General features: G+C 45.3%; 1 protein-coding gene across 1 annotated transcript in view; it reads right to left on the bottom strand.

Annotated features, from left to right (window-relative positions):
* The window catches only part of mpp7a (MAGUK p55 scaffold protein 7a), a 148,833-nt gene that overhangs the window by 94,798 nt on the left and 41,161 nt on the right, over positions 1 to 12,874 (bottom strand). The window lies entirely within an intron of this gene.

The following is a 12,874-nucleotide window of genomic DNA, read 5'->3' as shown; positions in this document are numbered from 1 at the left end:
CATCGCTCTTGGCATTGTCAACATTTTGGTAAGGAGGGAGGAAAAGAGGGAGAAGAAGAGAGGGAGATGGTCCCAAGCGTCCCAAGCCACTCTTGTCCACGGGTATGATGTCCCGCCTCTAGTCTTCCATCTCAATACCGCTCATTTCTTTACTCCTCCGGCCTCCAATATCTCAACTCTCTCCCTGTCCACTTTGGAAAACCTGAACAAGCCAGGCCGAGTGTTAATGGTGCTGCATGGGAAATAGATCAGTTCTTGTAGCTGATCAGGAATAACAATATAACGGATAAACAGATAAAAGTGGCGCTGCTGTTACTCTCTGCCTCCGAGGTCAGTGTGTCAAGCTGAACCCAATGACCCACAGAGAAGCCAATCTCAGACAACAACAAAGAGAGCTGCCTGGAAGCCAAGAGCTAAAATCGGCTTCTGCAAAGCTGAAATTAAATGCAAAAATGTATGGCTGGACAAGCAGAGGGGAGAGCAAGAGAAAGAAAACACCAAAAAAAAAAAAAAATCCAAAATGGTTGTGTGTGGACACTACAAGAGAATGGAGGACAGAGAGAGACAGGCAAAGACAGAGAGACAGAGACAGATAGAGAGCAAAAGAGAGAAGAAAGGAAGAAGATTGCTCATGTAACTCCACCACTAAAGGGTGGACCCACTTGTTTCCTGCAGGCCTGGCCAGGCTCTGTTCAGTTTGTTTTGGCCTGCCTGGTCCAGACTCTCGTACGGCGGCTGTGTATAGCAGACCTGGCAGCATGTTTCAGTGGACCACTAGGTTCTGTTGTGGCTACGGTCCTGGCCAGCTCTGTTCAGAGGTCCTGAAGTCCAGTGTACATAATCTTATGCAGAACGACCAAAACCATCCTCCGAGAAATTAGAGAGGCCTGAGCCCCCAGAGTTTCCCGTATAGGGGAAGTGACCGCTCCAAACTGCCAAAGAGCACTTCCCCTCTCACGCCCACACCTCCACAGTGGTTAAAGAAAATAACAGTGTTTTTTTGACAAGCCTCTTTATGTAAAAAAACAAAACAAAACAAAAAAAAGGACTTGACAGTGATATGCACTGAATATGATACCTAGACATTGCTAGTAAAAAAGTAAACAACCTCGGGGTATTATTGAGCAGCGCAAGATGAGGAGATGACAGAGCTAATTTAACCATATGGAGTTCGCATGGTTGAAAAATAAGCCCCGATCCGTTATCTCAAGACCTCTTGGGGACTATTTACTAATGTGCCATGCCAAAGGAAGACAACTAGGCTAGTTTGGTGGAAGACTAATTGATCAGCCAGTCAATAATTTTCGATTTTTTTTGTTTTTTCGAACAATGTCTTGTACAGGATTGATTCCACGGGATTCCCCCCCCCCCACCTTGGACCTAAGGTGCATACGGAAAGACAAAGTGTGCGTCTGCTGAAAATGAACTTGTTCGTCTGAAACGAACAGAGGAAATGAATGCGGGGCCCTCGACTCACTCCCAGGTGCTGAATGACTTATTAACCTCCCTCGTATATCTATCAGGGATTTATTGAGAGCAAAAATGTACGCAAGGCTCGCTGGACTCGGGGTTAGGGGGTGGGAATTGTGACAACATTTGGGAGCTCTCTTAGCAGGTCAGTATTTCAAACATTGCTCCTCGAACATGTTTCAAGGCTGTCTGTGGAAAATAATGGTGGCAGACAGAGGCAAGGCAGCAGAAGAGGCAGCTGGAGACTGCGTAGCCTAATCCACTAAAAGCTTGATTTACCTCTTCGCTTTTCATCCACAGGGAGAGAGGGAAGAAGGCCGCCTCAGGCGCGGAGAGACACATGGAGAATGAGAAAGTGACCGGAGAGGATACAGGACGGGGTGGGGGGGGGGTCTGAAAATTGCTGTAATCAATCAAGCACGGACATCTGAGAGAGAGGTGCAAGTAAAGTGAGAGGAAAGAGGACAACAGCAGAGATGGGGGAGAAGAAACGCCAAGAAAAGGACGAAGCTCGATAGTCTTCCTCAATAGTCAGAAATAACAGTTACAATGATGGTGATTCCGGCACTTAAAGCCTTTTTCTTTGTCTGAGGGGAGAAACTCGAGATGGAGGGGTGGGTGGATATACAGCGGGGATTCGTTCTGAGCCAGGCGTCAAGGAAAGGAGAAGTGTTTAAAGCCACATGTTGGCGAGGGCAGGACAGGGTGGACGTGTGATCGGCCCATTAGTCCCAAATCAGCTTCTGTCTTGTCGAGGGGAAAACCTGCCCCCATGACCCCTTTTAAACAGCAACCACGCCATTTTGTCTGTCACGGCCGCTCTTACTGCCTCGCTGTTCACGACTGGGCCCACTTTTGTGTTGAAACAAAGAATTTATGATTCTTTCTCTCCTACAGAGGACCAGGAGCATGGAATAGAAGGGGACCATTGCATGTCTGGATTAAGTGACCATGAGATACAGCATCACTGACCAGACATAAAATTATATAGAATTACATGATGAATTTGCTGAGTGGGCACTGTGATCCTTTAGCATAACTTACAATGAGACCAACAGTGTATGACTTGGGCTATAACAGTGTTGGACTGAAGAACAGAGGTAATATAGATGACTTGGCCTGGAGACCAAGCAGCAGGAGTCCGCACTCCTTTCAAACCCACAAGCCTCCCATTACCAGTTTCGAGGGCCTAACCACTGCTCCACATTAAAAAAGGTCAGGGGACTGGGTCCTCCATCATCATCCTCGATGGTATTTCAGTGTCACGGTCTTTGGATAGCTCCACTGGCTTTTTGCAAGATGTTAGTTAGGGATCTCCGGCATGGAAAAATGACTTCACCGAGTGCCGCAGACTGGTCCAGGTGCAATCAACCGTCAACCCAATCATATCGAAGGCTTCACTACCGCAGGTTGAACTTGGGATGTATGTCGTCCCAGGGCCTACAAACAATCCTTGCCCCACGTTGGAATCGCGCCTCTTTTGGGGGAGCAAAAAGTTTCCAGGTTTGGGGAATCTTTATAAAAGCTGGACTTCAGAGACAGGGAAAGCCAAGCTTTTCAAAACGGATTTATTCTATTTCACCGTGTTTCAACATGTTGTTAAATATCACATAGTACCTGCCTCAACCGTTCCAGTTTGCTCCACGCTTCGTCACACACTTTTACACTTCAAATGACTGTCAGCACTTTGAAAACGGAGCTCAGAGGAGAAGAAAGGGTCTAATCAGCATAATTGAATGCATATCCTCTGTGGGCTCTACCTACCCACCCACCTGAGGAAACGACGCTTACATTTTGCGGCCGTGACAGTTTTGTTAAACAGTCACGGAGTAGTCTCATGGACTCCAACGTGGCTGGGCCAAAGCAAAAAAAAAAAAGAAAGAGGAATTTATCGTGCCCAAGTCTGAGAAGATTTACAGATTCATAAAGTGTCACTCCTTCCCATCTATGAAGGAACACAGGGTGGAAAGGAGAGAACACAGGGAGAAAAAGACAGGGGTTAAGAACATATAGGCAGAGACAGAGAGCGAGACAGAGACAGAATCCAATTGGGCAAAGACGGCTGGAGAAGACAGCGTGGAGTAGCCAGCCTTGTGTTTGCTGGAGGTCGGATCCAAGGCCCCGCAAGTCTGTGGGAAGGCTGAGCTTGGTGGTGGCTTTCCAGAACTTCCCTTTTCCCCAAATGGAAATGATAGGCTGCCGTTTGGCCTGGTCTGGACCGGCTAAGCTTAGCTTTTCCCCAACAGAGTGGACATAACACAGAAGCCACAAGCCGGCCAGATCTAAATGACCTGCCACCTCTGTTTACTGTGGCGATGGAACAGTGACATGAACGCTGGGGCTCGCCTGGAGAACTCCAGCTCCTGCATGGCCCGTCCAAACCGTGACCAAACTGCTCATTTCTACAAACTCCACCAAATGAACCCAAGCAGCCAAATGAGGTGCCAATACCTGAAAGCAATTCAGTTCAATCAGACACGAATAACAACACCATGTGAAAATACACATGCTCTTAATCTTTCTCCCTAAAAGTGAGCCGCTATTATTCAATATCCAGCGGCCCAATGGCCAAACGGTGCACATGGTCTGTAAAACTGTTTTCTAATGCAAGTGAGCATGTCCTTCAGCCGCCAATGACTGATTTAGGACTCTGTGTACTTTGGAAATGGACAGTTGGGGATATCATCTCACCTCAACAAATTAAGAAAGAAAAAAAAAGAAAAAGAAAGAAACTTCTACATATCTAAATAAATTTAAGCCCTCGTTCCTTTCTTTCTCTCTTTGTTACTCCCATTTTCTCTTTTATATTCGTCTCCTGCTGTTTTTTTTTCTTTCCCTAAATATGGTGTGGAAATTTTCTGATGTAACTGGAAAGAGGGAGCTCTTCCAGTGACAACAGATCCTCGTGTTTCGGTTCTGTATCCCTGCGGCACAGCACCAGCCAGGGACGACGACAAACGGCTGGAAGTGGTGCGAATGCCACCCCTGCCATCGACAATCACATCACACACACAGGGCGCACGCACACGCACACACACCTATCCCAAATACTCACTCGACTGACTTAACACCGGCAGATGCCAGATGCTCGGCACACTATACATCATGATGGAAAAATGTACTGTTAACCTACAGGAAATTTAATATGATCTCAGGCTCATCATATCACTTCTAGCACTTTTATTAGATGCTGTGTGTGTGTGTGTGTGTGTGTTTGTTGGTGTGCAGGGTATAATGAGTCTATGAAAGCAATAAGGCAGTGAGATTGCTGAGCGCTAAGCAAAAGGATATGGATATTGGCACCTCTTCACCTCCGGTTGTGGTACACCTGTCGCCTTGTTCAACAAGTGCTGGCCAGGGCTGGGCATAGACAGAGTTGACTGGACCCACTTTCATATCTTTCACATGCAAACATACACACACAAACACACACACACACACACACACACACACTCACCTTCATTAGAGTATCTGGTAAAAGCGTTGTCCCTTACAAGAGATTTCCATGTGCACCTTTCATGCGAGCATCGCCCACCTCCTCCACAGCTGCATGCAGCTAAACTGGCCTTATCTTTTAAATGCTGTGCTGGGGCCGTAAAACTTGATAGAACATGCAGGTACGGCTAAGCACACAGTAAACTTTAATAGGCTTAATAAAAGGGCATCAGGGCACTTTAGAACTGCCTTTTGGTGTGTGTGTGTGTGTGTGTGTGTGTGTGTGTGTGTGTGTGTGTGTCTCCGTGATTGTGGGCTGGTCTTGGGTGGATGGTAAAAGGGGCACCATATGGTGACGACGATGCCACATGGGGGACTGCCTGTCATCAAATATTTGACAGTCTGGCTGCATGAAGAAGGGCAGCCGGTAACTAGCGGATGATTTCTATAGCATGCCCGACAACCTCTGAGTGTAAAACCAGCAATATGCACCATGTCGTTACATCTCCTAACTCAAACGAGCATCTGTTTCTTTTCTATATATGTGGTGGCTTCATTTTCTTTTCCTAGGACTTTTTTTTTTAATAACAAATTGGAAAGAGGTTTGTTGTACATTGTCCCATCCCAACTCAAAATGTGGACCTGTTTTACTTCCAGTGACTACATTCACAACCAAAATTTTTACACCCTAAAACCCAAGAGAAACGTGTGGCCAGCTGTCACATAGCGTCAGCCCTTGTGCAGTATCGAAAATTGGGAGAGTAGCTGCGGTTACATGGATATTTCCTCAACCCGACTGAAATCGTTCTGATTAGAGATTCCTACTTAACTATTTACATGGACACTAAGACCCAACAAGATGTGTGTTTACATGTCCCAAAAGATTTAATCAGAATACAACTTTTTTGACATGTGCAAGGTGGTTCCACCCGCTGTGAAGCTTCTAATCTGCCGGAAATATAACAAAAGAAGAGGAGGAAGAAGAAAGAAGAAGAAAAAGAAAGTCACTCTATTTTTGTCATTGTACAGTTCTGTTACAATGAAATTTGTCTTCTGCATTTAACCCATCCTATTGTAATAGCAGCAGTTGGGCAGCTGCAGCGCCCGGGGACCAACTCCAGTCCTTCTTTCCATTGCCTTGCTCAGGGGCACAGACAGGAGTATTAATCCTAACATGCATGTCTTTTTGATGGTGGGAGGAAACCCACACAGACACGGGGAGAACATGCAAACTCCACACAGAAAGGACCTGGGACGGCCTGGGGTTTGAACCCAGGACCTTCTTGCTGTGAGGCAACAGTGCTAACCACTGGGCCACCCCTGCCACCCGGTGAAGAAAAATGAAGAAAGAAGAAATAGAAGGAGAACAAGAAGGAAGGTGGAGAAGTTCCGCCTGTTAATATTTAATGTTTCAAGCTTTTTTGACCATTGAGGCATTCAACAATCCTTTTAAGGATTGCTGAAAATCTTTTAAGGTCGCCAACAAAAAAGTTGTATCAGCCACAGACAGTTTTGTTTTGCTACCACCATGTTTCCATTCCTCCTGGAAACTCGTTCATGTCACTTAATGTTACCCCCACATGGGGCAAACATGTGCAGAAAGAATATCTTTATTCAACCAGAGACAAACAATCAGATTAAGCATTCACATGGCTATTAGGTGCTAATATTTTCCTATTGAACGGCTTATCAAACCCCACTCATCCCGATTGAAAAGTCCTTCCAATCGGGCCAGTCTCTTCCGATTGAGGTGGTTACATGAGGCGTTTTTATTCTGATTGGGCTGTTATTCTAATTATTAGTGGAATATTAGGGTCCATGTAAAGTCAATTTTATTCGTATAGCCCAATATCACGAATTAAAAATTTGCCTCAAGGGGCTTTACAGCAACACAACATCCTGTCCTTAGACCCTCGCATCCATGTAAACGCAGTGTGGAAATGGCTTCACTCCAATAAGGTATTCTGTGAAGGAATCCAATAGCGGGAGTATTGCTCTTCAACAGACGACATCCTCCTGCAGAACCCTGTAAGTTATTAGCCTACAAATACATTTTAAGCTACTGCCACTGACGTTATTGTGCTCCGTGTTTGATGCTGCTGTGAAAATTAAATTTTCTATGCAGTAACGTAGCTCAGCAAGTAAGGCAGTAAGGCATAAAAGGCTGTATTTATGTATTGAATGTATCTGCCCATGTTCTTACCATGGTTCAAGAGCAACTCAGTGACACACAAAACAAATCTGTGATACTAAGCTCTAGGGCTAATACTGTCTCATGAAATGTTGAGTCTACTTGTCCATTCTCATTTCTCCAGCTCCAAATTGTCAATAACCCATTCCCCCCACCCCACCCTCACAATCAGATAACTACAAAAGCAGGGAGGAAATGAGGCTACTGGGAGCAAACAGACTCCCACGCGCTCGCAGCGGGAGCGAGCCCCTTACGCTCGTTCCAGGAGGCTGAATGACTGACTGACTGACTGATTGACCTCTGTATGCCAGAATCCAGATGTTGTATTTCCAAGATCAAATGAGACAAGATAGAGGAGGTTAGAGAAGACACTGGCCTCTTCAACCGAGGACAGCCTCAGCTGCTTTTGCTGTATTCCCCTATTAGCTGTAGGACAAGCTATTACTGAACTGACTCATGACCCTTTCATACCAAACTAAGATCCTGGATTTTTACTGGGATTGCCTTTAGTGTGATGGGGTTCAGGGCGCAAAATCCAAGAAAATCCTGGGTATGGCACGACAATCTTCAGAGCATTCGACATTGGCAAAGCAACCTGGAATCACATCTGTGTGAGGGTACCACAACGAATCCCAGCATTTCCATGTTCAATGTGTTGTATATCCACGTTGTGGATAAGCATATGCAAAACTCGAAGCTTTTCATCCTCTCTGCCATATATTCCTCTCTAGTCCGCTGTAATGTAGCCACAGTGAGGAGTAGCCTATGGAATAACAATGGCAAAAAGCAACTGCATGTTGTTAGTATGCAGTATAGTATACAATACATATGTTCGAACTTGGTGACAAACCACCCTTTTTTTCGCCTACTGACTTCAAATGTGTTTAAGTATCACAGTTTTCATGATATAAAATGAATGAAGGCGAATGGCTGCTCTGCTGATTGACTTTCATTTGGCGGCACTGTGACCCAGTGGTTAGCACTGTTGCCTCAAAGCAAGAAGGTCCTGGGGTTCGAACCCCAGGCCGTCCCAGGTCCTTTCTGTGTGGCGTTTGCATGTTCTCTCCATGTGTGTGTGGGTTTCCTCCAGGTGCTCCGGTTTCCTCCCACCATCAAAAAGACACGCATGTTAGGGTTAATACTCCTGTCTGTGCCCCTGACCAAGGCAATGGAAAGAAGAACTGAAGTTGGTCCCCGGGCACTGCAGCTGCCCACTGCTGCTATACAATAGGGCAGGTTAAATGCAGAGAACAAATTCATTGTAAGAATGCAATGATAAAATAAAGTGGCTTTCATCTTCTTTTTTCTTCTAAAACAATGGTAAAAAACATAGCTCAGCCATGGGAAATGTTTTATTATAGCTACTGAGATGATTTCCAGCTGTGACTGTGACGAATCCTACTCTTGAAATTGTGCTTTTACAGCTAAGTTTTAACATTGGAGACTATGGCACTTCAGTATGGTGGAGAGGGTGAATAAGAGCACAGTCAAATATGTACCAAATTAACGTTGGCTAATATTTGCCCCCTGTTCACTTCCATTCTATGCGAGTTAAGGGGTGAATAAAAACAGTCGCATCTTTGCTTTACGCGGAATTCAACTTTGGTGAATTTTGACCAGCTAATTCGCAAATTTGCCTTGCCACCGGGAGCGAATGTTTTTTTCAACCCTTCACTCGCATAGAACAGAAGTGAACGGGAGGCGAAAATTTGCCAGTGTTAATTTGGCAAAGGTTGTGCACATAAGGAAATACTGAGTCACAGGAGACACAAACCTGTAATGATCAGATTTGGTTCATGTTGTGTGGCTGAAAAATAAAAAAATAATTTTGCGCATGTGTACGGAGCCGTAGTAGGGATATGTCCCCACTACGGCTCTGTACCTGTGTGACCGTGCCCTAAGGACAATTATTTTTGGTTCATCTAGAGTTCCTCCAGTTCTCCTGTGTTGAGTTCAGCAGTGAATGGTTTACTGGCTTGCGAAATACGATCGACTTCTTGTTTACGTTCCAAGACTCATACCTGAATTCAGTGTTTTGGTTTCGACACTATCGCTACCCGATCTGACTCAACTGTAGATGGGAGCTGCGCTTGCACACGGTTGACTCAGAGCGGGCAGCGACGGAAAGCAGCGTTGGTCGAGCACGCTATCGTGTGTGAAGAGAGGGAGCGGCAATAGTGAGAACAAAGATTTTTCTAAGGTTTTAATCATCGCAACCATGAGAGGTTCTTCATCATACACTCATAACTGCACACAAAAAAATTGTGTCTTTCACAGGAGCCCTGCGCGGGGACAGAGCTGAGTTGGGCCGAGCCGAGCGGAGGCGTAGCAGAGCTGTGTCCCTTGCCGAGCCTGCAATACAACTTCATAATGCATAAGCAGGAGGAGAAAGGACTAGACAGCAGATGTCTGGAGGAGAGGAGCGAGCTTGGACAACAGTTGCATAGCTTCGCTGGCAGAGGTGTTTTTTTGTGTGTTCAAGTGAAGCCGAGTTGAAAATTCGAAATATCAGCTGGAAACTTCTTTGAGGATGACATTGATCAGCCTCACGAAATGTTTGCACAATTAAAAGCAAATTTCCTGCTGCATGGATGACCTATTAAAATGTAAATCAACGAGAGTGAGAGAGAGAGAGAGAGAGAGAGAGAGAGAGAGAGAGAGAGAGAGAGAGAGAGAGAGAGAGAGAGAGAGAGAGAGAGAGAGACAGAGAGACAGAGAGATCTGGGTAAATGCAGCCAACATGTCAGAAAGTGGCAATACAATACAGGGCACCAGAATCTCTGCATGTACAGGTCGGGGGGGGGGGGGGTCGATAAGCTTTTGACAAAAAAAAAATCCTCCTGCCATTAATCTACTTCCAAAGTATTTATGAAAAACATTGAGAGTAACATAGTGAAAAGAGCTCGCCGTAACACAATCACTGGGACAGAGTCTCCAGTGCTCCCCGCGGTCACATTTTAAGGCCAGTTTTCCAACATTTTATTATTTTTTAAGGTTTATTTTTTCACTATTTGGTTTCATTTATGAGATCTTAATTCACAGAGAAGCTTGTTGTTTATTTGGGCCAAGTCAGAGAGAGAGAGAAAGAGAGAGAGAAACCAGCAAGGACGGGAGGAGAGCTGGTATGATCTTACGCAGCATACTATGTGCCCTCTATCCGTCTGTCCGCGTATTTATTCTCCAAACACTGATAATGAGCATTTTAATAAGACCTGCTCACACACACACACGCACCCAGGCAGAAGATAAAGTGCTGGGCTCAGGCCTTTAATAGTGAGGAAAATATTAGCATTAATAAGTCTCTGTTATGTAGCAGCGGCACTGTTATTTCAACAGCAGATTTGGTTCGTTGAGTGTGCGCGCCAGTGTCGCTGCCTGTGTGTGCACGCACACAATTGGTTGCGCACGTATCCAGTGTAGGAATATGATTCTGTGTGTGGATACAGTACATCCATGCACACGTGTGCATCCGTGCCTCTGAAAGACTGCGCGTGTGTGTGTGTGTCTGCTAAGTGTGGGAGATATACAGTGTTTTTCTGAGCCAGTGTGGGCGGGAAGGCTTCAATATGGTTTGCTCCTGCTGAGCCCCCAGAAGCCCATGCTGCCTGGCAGTCAGGCCTTCGGATAGGGAGGCATTAATGTGTCGGTCATTCATCACTGACTTCCTCCAGCCGAGACGCTCACGAGACACTAAGCTGGCACAATGCAGGTTTCCTTACTGTATCTGTGCAGCAGGGCAACAAAATAAACAATTTGTACTGTACGTAAACTGCTACTTCAGTGTCCGAAACACACCCAGGATTTCAATCAAAGATGTTTCCTATTGCCCATGTTTAAATAAACAGATGAGAGCGGCTTCTGCAACGATGTTATTTTGTAAGTAAACTGTAAATATGGCGTAGAAGTTTGCAGAATAAATCTCATGTCAACATAATTTTTTTCCAGGTTTGTCACATTTTTTTTTTGTTGAAATGGTAAATATCCCATTTTCTGAATGATACTTTTCAGGACTGTTTCAAAGGGGTTACCTCCGGACCAAGAGCCGACGAGGATTTTTATGCAACAGTCTCTCGCCATTATCTCAACAACTGTTACCAATTTCACAAATAAACAGCGTTACTGTGATATAGTACCGTGGATAAAGACATACGAGTTCCCGTTAATATTCTTCTCCGAGGACGGTAACAATCAGTCACAACACAAGTACAGCCACCCGCTCCTCTAGCCAACAAAACCAGACGGGGCCAAAGATCAGTGACCTGAGGCTCATCCATAATACTCATAATGTTTCACCTCCACACACAACTGCACAGGACCATCACAGAGGAAGCGCGGGAGATGGGCCGAAGGAGTCTTTTACGTGTTTTATTTGGAAACCTGAACCTCTGCCGGTAATTGCCTAAAATGACTCTAATCGTAATTGACGGTCTGGCTTTCTACTCTGTCTGCACAAATTTCCACGATGGGAGCTACGTAAATTCTGCTCGGAGTCTGGATGCAGAGTCGCACACACTCTTTATCCATCAGAGCAGAACTTTATGTCTGCCCCTGCCTTTGTCCTTTCACTCCCCTGCTCATGTGTGCACATGTGCACACAAGCGTGTGTCTGCGTGTGTGTGATATGACGTAGCCGGCCATTAAGGCAAACTGCACGGAGTAGGACAGTGTTCCTGATGGGAGAGGTCGTGATCTCTGGCAGCCGTCTTGGTGTTGACAGGGCTGACATGCCCCTCACTCTGACATCACACACTCACCCAGACACACTCGTAGTAAAGGGGGGGGGGTAAGAGAAATGGTTTGCTAGAGAGAGACAGAGAGAGACAGCGAGAGACAGAGGCAGAGAGACAGAGAGAGAAGCTGTTGTAGTAGCATTAGGAGTAGGGTAGTAGTAGTGGTGGTGGTGGCAGTAGTCATCTATTTTGTGTGCTGTAGCCATTAATCTCACCACTCTGTATTGTCTTTATTAGTTAAAGTATAAATGTCCTATGCTACATTCACCATTTCAGGACCAAACAGAATCCACAAGTACAGAACAAGCCCAAGGAGGACAGTGGTCAACTGGTCAGACGAATTAAAAAGAGAAGCGTGTGTGTGTGTGAGTGAGTGAGTGAGTAAGTGAGTAAGTGAGTGTGCCTTCATTGTGTAAGTGGGCCAGGGCCTATGCAAAACTGGGTCAATTATTACTGGAAAACCTTCCAGCGCCATGAGAGTGTTTGCTTTCTCCTGCCTGGAGTGAAGATAGACTTTTCACCACAGTTCTGGTGGTTCCACTCGACCAGATCAATCAACGTCCACCAAGTTAGTGGTACAGTCATCTCAAATAATTTAGCTAAGGTGTGGAAAACTTGCTTGCTTTTTTTTTTTTTTTTTTCTTCCAAGGAGAGTGAGGTTAACTCTAAGTCCAGGATCACATTTAATGTGTTGAATACTTCCTATGGAAGTTTGTCCATTTCTAATGGGGAAACCTGTTTCCACTTTGTCAAGTGAGATGCGTTGCACTGCAATACGGCTACCACATCTGGTCTATACAACCTAAGTGCTTCACACATGCACTGGTATATGCATGTGTTAATGATGATGCAAACAAATGTTGTGTTGCTTTCCTGCTCTCCACGATATTTACACAATGATAAGACTTAGTCCATGAGTCAACATTGGGACAAATGTTTATGCGGTGTGTAATGTGCAATGCTTAAGACAGCAGCCACACTTAATCCCATCAGGAACACATTTAATGGGACCCGTTGGGGAGAGAAACAACAACAAAAAAACAAAACA

Source organism: Lampris incognitus, chromosome 19, assembly GCF_029633865.1.
Source record: "Lampris incognitus isolate fLamInc1 chromosome 19, fLamInc1.hap2, whole genome shotgun sequence".
Lineage (NCBI taxonomy): Eukaryota > Metazoa > Chordata > Actinopteri > Lampriformes > Lampridae > Lampris > Lampris incognitus.
The sequence above is the reverse complement of the archived record's forward strand: the minus strand, read 5'-3'. Positions and strand labels throughout refer to the sequence as shown.